The following is a 15,656-nucleotide window of genomic DNA, read 5'->3' as shown; positions in this document are numbered from 1 at the left end:
GTCTTCTTGTTAGAGGAATCAAACTGAGTTCTTTTAGGAGATGTAGGGGGTCATAACTGGTACCTTAGAAAAACAGGGGCAATGTAATTAGATATTCTTAAGGAAAAACTTCAGATGAATACATTTCTCTAGCAAAACCTAAGGTTATGAATAAAATTGCAATGTTTATTTTAAAAAATAAGTTTTGAAGATGATGGATTGTTTATTTCAGAACTTGAACTGTTCAAAATTATCCTTGGCTTAAGTTTGTAAACAGATTTCAATATATTCTGTATTTTTTTCTTTTAATGATGAGGAAATAATTATTAAAATTTGTTCTAAATTTATAAGTATTTAGAGATAGGTGTTCTCCTGTTTAAGAATTCTGTTTCTTTTAAATACAGGTAGGTCCTGAAATTAATGCCATGCTTCAACTCGACTTTCTAACCGTACAGCACATTTTATTGGACTGTGTTCTTTTTCCAGATAGTAACATCCATTTGTAATCATATGATTGAAGATGAAATGTTCAATTTGTACATAAAATTCTAGTTTCTTTGAAAGAATACTAATGTCTAACTTTTTGAAAATTTAGAATTACTACTTCAGTTTGGTAGCTACGTATTGAGTATTTTATCTAGTAATTCTATTGGTTATCTAATTAAGAAATAAAAAATATGGGCCAAAGGATTGGAGGAAATCTTCTGGAAGGAAGTGGGCTTTGATCTAGGCCCTGGAGGATGGATTGAAACCTTCCTTCACCACTGCAATGGTGGCTGCAGTTCTTATCAATGACACTGGTGATTGAAGGGAAATGACTGGAATTAGAGTATGACTTTGAGACGAGGAATGGCTGAGCGATAATATTTAAAAAGGCAGATGAAGTTCTGTAGGAATGATTTATATAATTTTAAACTGATTATTGCTCATCTACTATCATCTGGTCCTGGGTGATTCCACTGGTTAAAGCATACATCTGGTGCAAGCCAGATCATGCTTGCTGCTTCCTCTTCTTTTTTTTTTTTTTTCTAAGGTTTTATTTATTTGACAGAGATCCCAAGCAGGCAGAGAGGCAGGCAGAGAGAGAGGGGGAAGCAGGCTCTCCCCTGAGCAGAGAGCCCGATGTGGGGCTCTAACCCAGGACCCCTGGATCAAGACCTGAACTGAAGGCAGAGGCTTTAACCCAATGAGCCACCCAGGTGCCCCTCATGCTTGCTTCTGTCCCAAGGCTGTAGACTACACTTACTATCTCAGAAACCTGCAGCATGGGTCATCAAGCAGGTGGCTATTGACAGGCAACAGGAAAAAACCTGCATTAGCCAGCCCAGGAAACTTCTCTTTTGCCTTTGACAATTATTCGACATGGCATACATACCAGAACAAAAATTCAGTAGGAGTTGCCTTAATATTGTCACTGAATGTATTATTCTAAGTTTTCTGGTAGAGAAGAGAGAAGATTCTTTCACTGATTACAGCCTTTTGATGTCGACTAATTGTTTCTCTTAAATCTTGAACGAAATATCTTCCTGTACTTGCAGAAGATAATACAGATGACTCTGAGTTATTTACATATAATCATATATTAAGCAGTTGTTGGAAAATTGGAATTCAAAAAAGAACACTGGAGAAATGAAATCGTTATACCCAATAAATTTAACATGTTTTCATTACGCATCTGTTATGCGTGAGATTCTGGGCTAGATTCTGCGAGAAAACCAGGGAAACAGATTTAATCCTGGTCTTTAAGAATTTTATCAGTAACTACCATTGCTGACTCAGTATTCAGGAGAACTGCTTCACCATGAAGTCCAGATAATGAGTATGTGATAATGACATGTGTATGGAGCTTGTGCTATGTGTCAGACCGTATAAAATCCAGGATACATTAAGAGTAAGAGCTGTGCCTGGAGAGGACACAGGGGTTAGACCCTAGAGGACAGTATATGCAAAGGAGATCTATACAATTTGAATATAATTTGATAGGTATATAATTCTATCCTAAAACTAAATTTTAAATATTTTGAGGGGAAGAATTGTTTCATCTTTTTTCTTTTCTTCCCTTCTTCCTGCTCCATAGTTTTCTCCTCTTCTTTTAGACAGTTTACTTAGTACACTCTTTATGTTGATTGCCCTCCATACATAATGATATATAATAAAGTTTTACAGATAATGGGAAGTATAAGGTTTAGAGTTATTGTAAAGCTACCGAATAGAATTACATGGCCTTTCATGCTTAGATTCCTTAAAATTAGTATAATGCATAACATTTTCTTAATAAGCCTTTTATTATGGGTTTTAATTTTTTTATTTTCACTGCTTATGTATCACAGACAGACTGTGATATAAATTGCTCACCTGAAGATGATTGAGAATTGGCACTTTAACTTATTTTTAGAGTGTCATTTGTAGTCCTAGATAAAACCACATTCTCCCCAACACTTGGTATCGTTAGTCTTTATTATTTTAGTTCCTGGTATTAGTGTATCTTATTTTCATTTTAATTTGATTGTTCCTGAAAACGGATGACCCAAGCTGCTCTTTTAAGCGTTTATTAGCATTTTTGTATCTTCTTTCTGTTCAAATGTTTACCCGTTAAAAAATTGTAAAGTATTTCTTTTTTTTTATTATTGATTTAAATATTTGTATATTCTACATAAGGAACCTTTGTCATACTTATGTATTACAGATATTTTTCCCCAGTCTGTGGTTTGCCTATTAATTACCCTAATTAATGGTGTCTGGGTGCGGGCAAAACTTAGATTTAACATCATAAAAGCAACAGTTAGCTTTATGGAGAATGAATGCTTAGGATAATTATTATCATTATTAACTCCATTGGTCATCTTCAAAGGAGATTTTATGCTGTTTTGAATTCATTAGTACATTGTTTTGGATGTCTGAAGACTGATTCAGGGTTTCAGGGTTTGGGATGTATCCTATGTCCTAAACCCTTATAAGCTCCTGTATTTCTCTCTGTAGTAGTAATACAATAATTTTGGATGAAAACAAGGTAACTCTAAGTATTTAAATTCCTCAAATGGTGACAGGCCATTTCCTATATTTTGTAGGTGAAACTAGTGGGTAGTATGCTAACCAGGCAGACTTTGGTCTGCCCCTGGCAACTGATGGAATTCGTTAGCTGAAAGTAGGTACTCAATTGTATTGTGCTCTTTAATGTGGTCTTAACTTACATGCTATAATTAGGTTAAGAGGACAGGATTTTCAGAAAATTGTCTTCTGTAGCAATATTCTGTTACAGATACAAGAGCTTACTCAAATTCTGTGCTTTTTATTCATTTCAGGAAAAAGTCCCTACAATCAAATCAAGTAGCCTTAAGTGGAAGATTTCTGTGCTCAAAGATATGAGGGAGTGCCATCCTTTTCCAAAGCAGGGCTAGGAACTTTGGAAATCATATTTAGAAACTGAACTTTATTTGGTTTCTGTTTCAGCCTCTGCATGAGGTCTCCTGACCTGACTATTTTAATTTCCCTGTGGGGGAGTGTGGGTCTCATAATCCAGTGAGCCATGGGAGAGTTGGTGCTGAGTCAAGCAGGAATTTATTCCAGGCTCCCTCATATCCTGGCTGCTTGACCTTGGAGACGTTACTTCACTTCTTTGAGACTTAGTTTCTCCATTGCTAAAATTCAGCTAAGATTATACCCAAACTTAGAGGATTATGGAAACATTAATTGAATTAATTTATATAACTGGTGAAAAAAATGGACACTTTATTTATTATATAATTAATAAATTAAATATTATTTCTCTATCTGTGGTAGAAATAGTATGTTTGAACAGTAACCTTAATTTTTCTGTAACCTTAATTTTTCAGTAACCTTTCTTTTTCTGGTCATGTGGCAATGGCTAATTATTTCATGTCCCTTTATTCATATGTGTTCTTATTAATTAATTCTTTAGTGAATAGGCATCAAAGCAGTTATGTCTGTCTTTACTTAGCCAACTGAGAATTCAGAGTTGTTTATATTTCTTGCCACTGAGAAAAGGGCAATGCCAATTTATATGAAATACTCTTATTTTAGCTTTTTTAGTTTAGTATTTGGGCAATTTTCTTGATTCAAATAATGTTTAATATTTTTCTTAAACAGTCACCATCCATATATGAAAATGTATAAAACATTTCCCATTTCTGAACAAATATTCCAGCGAGTGTGGACTTTTGACCCAGGGAGTTCATCATTCATTTCTATCACTTTGGAATGAGAAAGAACCCAGTATGGCCACATCCCATTTATTCTTCACTTAATGAAGTGATACATAAGAAAGCAATTGTTGACAGAGTTTATAAGTCGTAATTTTTGATGGCTTCCTTAGTTCAGTCTACAGAACAGAAGGGAATATTTAAATGAAAAAGAAACAGAGAACAGAAGAAATAGCCATGCATCTATTCCTTAACTGGCATTTTAAATGATTTTGAGAAATAAAAAATGGGATTACTTGGATCGGTGTTTATTAATTGAAATGGGGTGTACTTATGTGTGTGTGTGTGTGTGTGTGTGTGTGTGTGTGCATATGGATATGTGAAAAACATTTATATTTATGGAGGTACTAACAAAATTCATTTCACCGAATGAGAGATGCCGTAGCTTCATCACTCATCTTCCTGCTTCTGAGCTTGCATCTCATTTTTTGTTATCAGAAAGGTACCAGAGTCCATCTAAAACATAGGCCAAGCCCTGTCACTACTCAGTTGGAAACCTTCCCCATTGCACTATGAGTAAACGTCGACGTTCTCATTATGGTCAACAAGGTCCTATACTCTGCCGTCTCCTTACCTCCTTACTCTCTGCTCTCATCCTCTACCTCTTTTCCTTCTCTATAAGGTGATACTATTTTTGGCCCCTGCTTACACATGAAGAAACAGAGTCTCAGAGATTTCTTAATCTAGCTTGCATTCAGTCCATTGTTCATTTATGAAACATTGAATTTCTACTTTGTGCACAGCACTGGCCTGTTGTTCTGGGTATAAAGGCGGTTAAAATACTGTGTTTATTCCCATCAGCTTCAAGCTAGTGGGGGAGAAGGGTGCATACATTTAATACAATCAAGTAGTACATGAGGTACAATCATGAGAAAGTGCACAGGGCATTCTGGAAACCAGAAGAGCAGAACCAACCCCAACCTAGAGAATTAGAGCAAGGCTACCTACAGAAGAGGACCCTGAACCACTGTTAGGGAGGAGTAGAAGTTGACTAAATTTGGAGTGGAGGAGGGCATTCCAGGGAGAGGGCATGGTGAGGACACAGGCACAGAGTACGAAACAAGGTGATAAATGGACACTGGGAGATGGCGGGTGTTTCAGGACCATAAACTTAACACAAGGCAATAAGCGATAAACAGACCGTATCGCCTCTTCCACCCTGGGAAGCAGGGTCTGGAATGAGTTTTACTGTCTTAGGTCCAGGGAACTGGGATGAGCAAAGACACCAATTCCTGAGTATCAAGCTGATAACCCACCTCTACAGTGTGACTCGGCACTATAAAGTCACGTGCTACTTCATTTCTGAATTTTATTCCAATTCTTTATCAGCTCTAGTGTCCAAATCTAAATCCTATTGCATTTGGAAGAGGCCATGACAATAAAAATTATTCCCCGGTAGGTGCCCTTTTCCCTTCCTCCCGCCTCCTCTTCTCCCCACTCCACGTCAAAGAGCATCTGTATATACGTGTAACTTTCAGACCAATGATAGCAGGACACATGCTCCCGTCTCCCTGAATAATATCATTGCTGCCTGACGTCTTCTTGCTGGGGGCACTTAGGACTTCCAGACAAACCCCCAAATATTGGGTGTAGTTCTGATTAGATTTTAGTTTACTGTTTAGTTTGTTCTTTATATTGTTTGCATTTTCAAGCTCTAAGCTCTGCAAATAATTGCCCTAAACCATGTTAGTAATGTGCACTCAGCCTAGGGACAATTTCATGTACATCCCACTAAGGCTGCTTCTTGAGGATCTAGGATGATTTAAGTGTTCTGAAACACAGAAAGTACTGGTATTAGAGGGTGTTTGCTGTTTTGGAGCAGTAAGCAAATCTCTTGCATCTTTGTGGTTATATAACAAAATTCATAAAGTTTTGAATGGACATTACCTTTTTTTGTTATTTTACATAACCAAGGTCAGAAAAAAATGCATAAATTTTTGTTGTTATAATTGCTGTTTTCGTGTAAGGGAAGTTTTCTCGTTTACCTGCATCCAACTTGCTTCATGAATATTCAGCTGTTGATGGAGCTGCAAGCTAATATCTATGGAAATGAACTCATTAATAGTATTTTCCTGGCTCCTACTTGGTTCATGAAGTATACAGACTATTTATGATATTTCCTATTTCATTTTCCTCTTGTCTTTTGAAACATAGTGGGATTATTGATAATAATTGTTATCTCAGATTTTCAGTTATTTTTTCTCATATTTCTTGAGTGCATAAGCAAAATCTTTCAGATATTTGCCTTTTTAAAGATTGTTAATGTATTTTTACAAAGCAAATTATGAATAAAAATTATAAGTGGCTTAAAGACAAAATAAAGATATTTTACATATTTATACATATATGATGCTAATCCTGCTGTTAGTGCATTGATTATCACATGTTGTATAAAAAACTGATTCTTCTTGAACCTTCAAGAAGAATTAATTAGAGATTAAATGTACTGTTATTTAGAGATTAATTTAGAGATTAATTAATCTAATTTAATTAATCTAATCTAATTAATCTAAATTAATTTAGAGATTAATTAATCAGAGATTAAATGTACTGTATTTAATGAGAATAATATCTGGCAAGTATATTTGGTGATATAAAATAGGAAAAATTAGTAGTTCTAGCTAACAGTGATATATTGGTTTTTGATGTAATAGTTGCTTCACAAATATTAATTTATTTAACCTTTGCATGAAGGTTATAAGAATAAATACCATATTATTCTCATTTTACAGATATTGGGACTGCATCAGGGAGGTAAATGTACTGGTGAGATGTCTTGTATCTAGCATTTGGTAGACCTGGGGTTTGAATCCAGGCAGACTGGCTCCAGAATTCAAACTTTAAACCGCTTCACATTCTTTTTTTTTTTTTTTAAGTTGACAAAGTCTACAAACTGGACTGTCTGTTGTCTCAACACCTGTGCATTCCTTCCCCACTGATTGAAAGTACCACGTGCTTCATGGGGCATCTGGGGGGTCAGTTGGTTAAGCCTCAGGCTCTTGATTTCGGCTCAGGTCATGATCTTAAGGTTGTAAGACTGGGCTCCAGTGGGGCTGTGGGCCAGCATGGAGTCAACTTGAGGATTCTCTCTCTCCTCCTCCCTCTGCTCCTCTCTCCTCTCCCCTGTGCATGCTCGCAAGTGTGCTTTTTCTCTATAATGAGTAAATTAATTTAAAAAAAAAAGCACCACTGGTTTCAGATACAGAATTCCCTCCTACTCAGAGTGTTTTCTGGGCTCTTTTCTGTTCCACTGGAGTGTACTAGCCCCAAACTAACTGTTAACATTACTATACTTTAGTTCCTTTTAGAAGTAGAGTTCAAATAGAATGAAAATGGAAAGGAAACAGAACTACAGACTGATAATTGGATGGTATGTTGAATATCTAGACATGAAGAAAGGAGAGAAGGGCGTATGGTAAGTCAGAAGGGGCAAAAGGATGTTGGTAGAAAAGTCATATGTATCTTAAGGATAGGAATGAACAATTTTAGGAGTTCTGAAGAAAAGGTAAAATAGATACAGAAATTTCTAAATAACAAATTTAAATTTAAATTTAAAATTAGTTCAAGCATATATGTATCATGAAGCAAATTTAAAAAACCTTTCTTCTCTACCTTGTGGGATTTTTATAGTGAGCTAGAACAGAGTGTGAAAAAAAAAAAAAAGAGGTCTGGATACCAGGCAGAGATGAATCCTTGTGTTGGGATCCTCAAGTCATTTCTCTGGGTTGTTTTCCAGCATTAAATACTTTTCCTTCCATCGCTGCTACATTTCCTTTTCTTTTCTTTCTTTTTTTTTAAATATTTTATTTATTTGATAGATATCACAAGTAGGCAGAGAGGCAGGCAGAGAGAGAGGGAAGAAGCAGGCTCCCTGCTGAGCAGAGAGCCCAACGTGGGGCTCAATCCTAGGACCCTGAGATCATGACCTGAGCTGAAGGCAGAGGCTTTAACCTACTGAGCCACCCAGGCGCCCCAGCTACATTTCCTTTTCATGGGAACTGAATTCTCAAATAACGACTTAAACAGGAATAGTGTTCTGCACTTTAAATTTGGGAAATGACCAGTTTCCTGTGCCAGAGAAAAATTTGTGCTTGAGAATATAATCTATATAGTGTGCTTTGTACTTCCTGCTTAGCCTTTTCTTTCATTGTGCTATGTTTTTTAAGTTATCTGATATCACTGTGAATTCCTGAGCAGCACAATGTGAAGTATTATATTAGAACCACAATAGTCTCCTGGCATCTCTGACTAAATATTTGTGCAATATTAAAAATAAGTTAATTGAGCCGACATTTTATTGAGGAAACATTTTCACAAGTATGTTCGTATAAGCTTATGAATGGCCCTTGGAAATTCATTTTATCCCATATCGATCACCAACACCGGAAACATACTTTTATCTTATTAAATGGCACCCAAAATTCTGAGATATTGGAAATACCCTTTTTTGTTATTAATTCAGAATGTAATGAAAGGTTCATTATTTTCATCTGACTTTGAGCTCTTTTACAAATATTATGACTTGTAATACATAAAGGAATAGATTTTAATTTTTGTTCTATAATCTCGCCTAATGCACCACATTTGTTTAATGGTTCTCTTGGTGCTATAAAGAGTTGATAGCATTCAGAAGAGCTAAGGCAGCTCCAAGGATATTAGTCTTCTTTTCTGTACCTGACTTTTCTGTAGAACTTTTTTCAGATTGGCCTGTCATTTTACTTTATTTTAAACTATTAAATATTTTTTTAATAAAGTGACTTTTGGCAATAAATTTCTCTTGGCTTATATATTCCAAGTATCATTTGATTCATGATGATCTTGTGTTCCTTATATTGTTTTGGGTGATGTCTTTTTCCGGAATGGTCAGTGATACACCAAACTTCAGGAAAAAACCAACTAAATAAATAAGATTAAGAAGTGCCCAATGTTTATAGTCTGCTTTTTTGAAACCCCTCAGAGCTAATCCTCCTCAACACACCTATAAACACCTACCACACACCTATGCAGATACAGGATGTCTCATAGGCAGGGAATGCAGCCAAGGCTCTGAGCCTTGGTTTCCTCACACATTAAATTAGGTTAATAATAATAGTACTTTGGGATGTTTGGGTGGCTTAGTTGGCCGAGTCTCTTCAGTCATATTTTCTACACATTTCAGAAATTTAAAAACTAACAAATGCAAAGAAGGTAGAAAAAATTAATTCAAGACCAAACTGTAAGGTGTTTATAGAGACTGCAGCCCATCTATCATCCTTGAGAGGACTTAGAGCACAAAGTACTAAGAAAAGTTGAACAATGTATGTGGAGTAAGGCCACACTATGGCTTTGATTTCAGTGATGTGCTTCATGATCTTGGTATGGACAGAACTCACACAGGCTGATAAAGTAAAATGACAGGCCCATCTGAAAAAAAAATGTAAACTTTATGTTAGAATTAACATCTAATATAATTGTTAATGCTTTGGAAAAACAGACGTTAAGTCAATAGGCTCCAGTTTACTTCGTGCTTTTTCTTCAAGCTTTTTCTCTTCTCATTGGGGGAATTTTTCACTCTTAATACTTTAAGACCAAGTACCATTTTAAAACTTAGAACTCTAGGGCTCAGTCAGGGGACCATGCGACTTGATCTCAGGATGCTGAGTTCAAGCCCCATGTTGGGTGTAGTGATTACTAAAAATAAGCAAACTTTGAAAATAAAATCAAATAGAAGTGCGGAATTGTAAGGGCCTGGTTGGCCAGAGAGCGCCATTTCCTTGTGGGCTTGGGTTGACCCTGCCCCTCCCAGAGGAACTTGCTTGCAGGCCCCGGATATGGGGGCGGGCCAGGTTGGATGGAGACATCCAATCAGTGTGGTGCACATATATTTGCTGTGGTGAATTGGGATTCAATTGGCCACCCCTATTGCTGACCCAGGGTGACTGTGCAGTTTTCCTTGTGTGTTGCATTCTCATTGGCCACCTGTGTGTAGGCCGGGCTCAAGCACCTCTATAAAGGTTAGTCTGTGAGGCGGGGGAGTAGTAATAGTCTTTGGGGTAGTAGTGGTAGTGCGCTAGTCCTCGGGAGCATGGGGTCCTTGGGACCAGCATCATCGGGAGCATTGTAATCCTCAGGAGCGGAGCGTCATGAACCTCGCCTGGGAGAGGCCTCGCCGCCTCCTTTGCTGGGGAGAGGCCTAGCTGCCTCGCTTCCCCGCCTCCCTCGCTGCCTCGCCGCCTCACCGGGGAGCGGCCTGGCCTGGCCTAGCCTTGCCTCATAAGAGGAGCAGCCTGGCCTCGGCTCGCCTAGCCTTGCCAGGTAAGGGGAGCGGCCTGGCCTCACCTCGCCTTGCCTCGCCTGGTAAGGGGAGCGGTTGGGCCTCGCCTCGCCTCGCCGCCTCGCTGGGTAAGGGGAGAGGCCTGGCCTGGCCTCCCTTCACCTCGCCTGGTAATGGGAACCGCCTCGCCCTGTAAGGGGAACCTCCGGAGTCGGTGTCCTTGTTGTGGTCGCCTCTTTGTAAGTAGGGCCCCCACTGGTTGGTTTGATTTTCGATGCTTGGTGGAAGTAAAGCTTTGCTTGACTTTCACTTTGTGTTGGTTTTTGTCCTTTGATCCCGGACCCTAACAGAATGATTACTATTAAAGAAAGCTTTATAAAAGGTAACAGGGCCTTGACAAAACCTCAAGATTATGTGCTGAAAATTTAAAGGGCTACAGAGATTTCTAAGTCACAAAAATCAGTAAAATGAATTTTATATAAATTAGATGACAATATTAGTGTTGAGAATAAAAAATAATTGCCGTTCAGTTTTGGTCTGGGGCTAACAGGGAATAGTGATGACTGCAGTGGGTGAAGGGAACTAACTTGTGGTTGCTTTTGCTCCAGGCTATTGCTACCATTCAGGAATGTGGAACCTGGGTTGATTTTTTTTTTCCCTAGCATTTGAAGAGGGACTGTAATGATTGATTTTTATGTAAATGTTTTTATTTCCTTAAAGGGTAGCAGTTGAAACAATATTTTAACCAATTGTGTTACGTTCAAAATACCTCTACTGCTTTCTATCTCCGCTTTAGACTTAACTCACTGCCTTAAGTCAATGGAAGTTAAATATCCAAGAAAGATGGCTATTATTAATCTACTTTCATGGGCTGAGCGGTGAGGATGAGATGTAGGAATTGAAATCACAAAAACACACAAGAGAAAACCAAAAACTTAACAAAATAACAAAAATTGGCAAAAAACACACTTCAGAAAAGCTTGGTATGCTTTGAAATCACTTAATAAGTATTCTGATTCTTACTCTCCTTTCCATTTTATGCATCTCCGAGATTCCATTGATCATGGTTTTGGTTTTTCCTTCATCCTCTGTCCATTTTCACTAGTGGCTCTCTAACCACCTATTAACCATCCTTGAAATCTTGTGCCTTGTATGTGGTTAGATTACTGATTACATGCTGATCCTTCATGAATTCTTGCCCCTGAGAAGTCCTGAAGAGCACAATTCTGTCATGCTGCCTTTTAACACATTGAGGTCAAACAGAAGACACTAAATAATGTTTTAATTATCCTCAAATCCTGAAGAAATTTCAGCCAAGGAAGTTTAAAAAGTATCATTGTATGGTGAAAAATGATCTTCGTCTAGATGTTGGTGATGTTAATTTTGAAATAATAGTTGTTTTGAGAAAGAATAAAACATCTTTTCGTGGGAAATTGAGTACATATTGACAGGCTCTCAACAAATAGGACGTAATAAATCCTTTTGGTTCTGAATCATGAAAAAACACCAACATTCCAAGATTTTTTCCTCTGGATATTGTCTGGATATTGACATACTGTTTGGTATCCCTGTGATCTTTTTAGGCATCTATCTGAGTAACCCAGAGTGACATGTATTTTCCTTTAATGGTTTGTAGAGAGATAGATGCCCAAGAGAGAGAGAAGCAGACTCGCCGCTGAGCATTGAGCCCGATGCGGGACTCGATCCCAGGACCCTGAGATCATGACCTGAGCCGAAGGCAGCGGCTTAACCCACTGAGCCACCCAGGCGCCCCTTGTCCCCAAATTCTGAAGGATATATTCCCAGGGAGAAACTACTGTGAACCAGGGTTTCACCTTTTACAACTAAGCTATTATTCTCAGGAGTTACTGGGTTTTAAAATTCTGGTTTCCTATAAAAAATTTAGTTCTAATCAACACCTTGTTATTTTATTAACCTAATGTTGCCTTCACAATATCTTTTTTTTTGTTTTTTTTTTTCATGCAGGTATTCTTACACTGAATGAACCAGTGTGCTGCATCAAAAATTGATCAAAATGTAACAGAAGAAACAGTGAAGGTGAGAAGAGGCACAGTCTGCCCTCAACCCAAGCACACATTCCCTTTTAGTTAAAATTTCTTCTGTGGGATGTTACTCTAGGCTCTTGAGCTTCTCCTCAGTTCCACTATAAGTTCTGTGCCAGTCACTTGTGTGGACGACCCTGAGATAAAGGGAAAGAGGGTTTGGGAAAAGAAACAGAGTGATGAGGACGTAGAGGCGTAGAAGACATGGAACAATTTTTTGCTGAGGCCTTTGGGCAGTTGGAAAAGAGGAAGAAAAACAAACACATGACCAAGAACCTCAGTGTCTGTGAGCAGGGGGGAACAGAGCCCTAAGTGGGAGCATTGCCTGAGGTGGCTTAGGAAGCAAGATGTGGACAAATGTGACTTCAATCTTTGATCACCAAAGAGTAAATGATTTGGGTGGTTCCGTGGTGCAGAAAATGTCTGCATAATGTCTTCAACTCAGAAACACATGTATAAGCCTTTCCTTTTAGGCTGCAGGAAAGGAAAATAATGAAGAGTTTTGTAAAGGGGGAGGAGGTAAATGAAAATTAATTGCACTACTGTTATTATTCATTTAAGCTGCCTAAATTATTATTGATGTTTATTTTTGGTGCTGATTTGCTGTTTTATTTACAAAAAAAAAAAATTCCCAAGGATTTTTATAGGCTCTTCTATTTTTTTATAAATTAAAAATGAACTTTTAAATTCTCTTACCATGGGAGCATTTTAGTTTGTGTGCTTTTGGTCCCGAGCAATAGACACTTATTATTCAAACAAGTTGAAGACACATCAGCTCTCATTTGGGGACTCCAGACAGAAGAGAAGGTTCAGGACTTGTGACTCAGGGAGGTCGATAAGATTGCCAGGTTCTGTCTAGCTCTTCACTTTCATCCAGGTTATCTGCTTTGCCCCAGGGCTGGCTCTTCTCATCCCTGCAAAATGACCTTGTAGCTGTCCAAGCTATCACTTCCAGACACAGAACCTTTCCAGAGGGGAAGCTGTCCATTCCAGGATACTGTTCCAGAGACCAAAGAAGCCTTTGCCCCCAAAAGCCTGCCAGCAAATCTGCCTGCACTATGTTACCTGCTGCCCATTCTCACTAATGGGTTGGGGACTGTCACGCTTGGATTTAGTTATTCAGGCTTTTCCTGAGAGCCAGGAATGGGTTCCTGGTTCCCAGAGCTGTGTAGGAGTAGAAAGGATGTCCAGACAAAATTGGTCCTCTGCCCTCTGCGTGGGTAGAAAGGATAAGCATGCCCTGAAATTTTCAGCTTGCAAAGAGAATACTATCCTCTCATGGACTTTTTTTGTTGACCTGCTTCACTATTGCACTTATTATATTTATTTGTAGATGCTGTTCTCAAATATTGAAGGTATCCTTGCTGTACCTAAGGAATTTTTAAAAGGCGTGGAAGAATGCCTGCATCCAGAACCTAACACTCAACAAGAAGTGGGAACCCGCTTTCTTCACTTTGTAAGATCAATTTCTGTTTATTTTAGAAGCTCTGCCCCATCCCCCAGATTTTAAGGTTCAGCTTTTGGCACAGTAGCGTGTGAGAACTCAGTGTAGAAGTAAAATGTGACACCGAAAGTTTGGGGTCTTTTAAGGCCAATGAAATCTTCCACTGAGAGCCAGGAAAGGGGTGAGGTCCTCACATCATCCATTTTATTCAGTGAAGAACAAACAGCCTTTTCTTTTTTCCAGCAAGTTAGTTCTTGGCATCCTCTGTAGCTTTGAATCCTAATGAATATTCAGGCTGTTCATAATGAATGGATTTTTATGTTTCCCCCAAACATAGAGCATTTCCCTTTTGAGGCAGAAAATCCTTACTCTTACAATGGCTTGATGAGCCTTTTGTGAGTCAGAATGTTGCCTTGTTCATGGGCTGGTAACAAGCCTGCAGGTGAAGGAGCCCTGTCACTCTAGGTACACAGATGCAGGAGTCTCTTGTTTTTCAAGGGTAATTTCTCAGAAGGTCTTACTGAGTGGTGCAGAAGAATAACCAGTCAGTCCTCTGTTGCTTCAAATTACACATCATGCTCGTGTAATCATTTTCGTCTCTTTGGACAGGATAGTTGAAATTATTTGTGCAATTGATTTATAAAGAAGTCACCTATAAAATGAAAATTATTTTCAGAACTGAAGGGCATTCATAGCAAAAAAAAAAAAATAGTGCTGCTATTTATAGCATTCCACTGATGCTAATTTTCACCCACCTGAATTCCTCTCTGTACCAAAATGCCATAAAATTGATGTTTTATTTAAAAATGCAAAAGAGTATTTTGTCACAGAAGTCAATTTTTGTTTATGTTTATTTCTATTTAGCCTTTAGAAAGTTAACGGTATGTAATTTTTAGGTCTGTAATTCTGTCTGGAGTGGGCAAAGCTGCATATGTTCTTTTTATAATCAGGAAATATTTCATAAAGGTACTTAATATTAAATGGAGAGAGGCTCCTTGGCGCAGGAAGATCAAGCCGTACTTTCCTTGGGTATGACTGGAAACCACGCATGTTTGTGTGCACTTACTGCAGACTGTTCCTCTTCATGAAGGAATTCACATCTTCAGCCAGCTGGAGCATCAGCTGCCTTAGTCCAGGGCCTCATAGGGGAATCTTGCACTCTGACATCCATTTCCTCAGTAACACACTATGAATCTGTCATCCATGTATTTAGCTAAACTATTTCTGAAGCGTATTTCCTTCTGGGTCATACCATCTCTTGAAATAAGTAACTCAATGTATTTTTTGCTGGCTATATAAAATAGCACTCAGTGTTGCTTTCCAAATGTATGTCATGGAAATTCCAGAGGGTGTACTTTGGTTCTAATATTTGATCAATACATTTTCTGTGTCTTCCTCTTATTGGAGTTGCTTTGGTAGATACTCATCCTAGCCGCTGAGAGAAAAATCTAATGACAGAAGGAAGCTTAGAGGTCATGATGGTGAAATTACTCCCTTTTTGAATGTACCCCTTCTGTGGCAAATACGAAGGTTATTTATCTTGTTCCTACTTGATCTCTTTTAATGAAAGCTATAAACACTAGAAGATCTTTATGTTAATCCTGAATCTGCCTACCACTGCCCATTATGGATTGCCCTTGCAATGTCCACCAAGTGGTCTTAGTTTTGTGTTTTGGAGCTACACAGTGTTGTAAGTC

The 15,656-nt window shown here is 38.2% G+C and overlaps 1 long non-coding RNA gene across 1 annotated transcript in view; it reads left to right on the top strand.

Annotated features, from left to right (window-relative positions):
- Nucleotides 1-13,908, top strand: part of LOC123936271 — a 50,914-nt gene extending 37,006 nt beyond the window's left edge. The window contains exons 2-3 of the long non-coding RNA XR_006817200.1: nucleotides 12,439-12,510; nucleotides 13,849-13,908. This is a non-coding gene — a long non-coding RNA (uncharacterized LOC123936271). The remainder of the gene's footprint in view (nucleotides 1-12,438; nucleotides 12,511-13,848) is intronic.
- Nucleotides 13,909-15,656: the final 1,748 nt, after the last annotated feature.

The sequence above is a fragment of the Meles meles genome, unplaced genomic scaffold, assembly GCF_922984935.1.
Source record: "Meles meles unplaced genomic scaffold, mMelMel3.1 paternal haplotype, whole genome shotgun sequence".
Taxonomy (NCBI): domain Eukaryota; kingdom Metazoa; phylum Chordata; class Mammalia; order Carnivora; family Mustelidae; genus Meles; species Meles meles.
The sequence above is the reverse complement of the archived record's forward strand: the minus strand, read 5'-3'. Positions and strand labels throughout refer to the sequence as shown.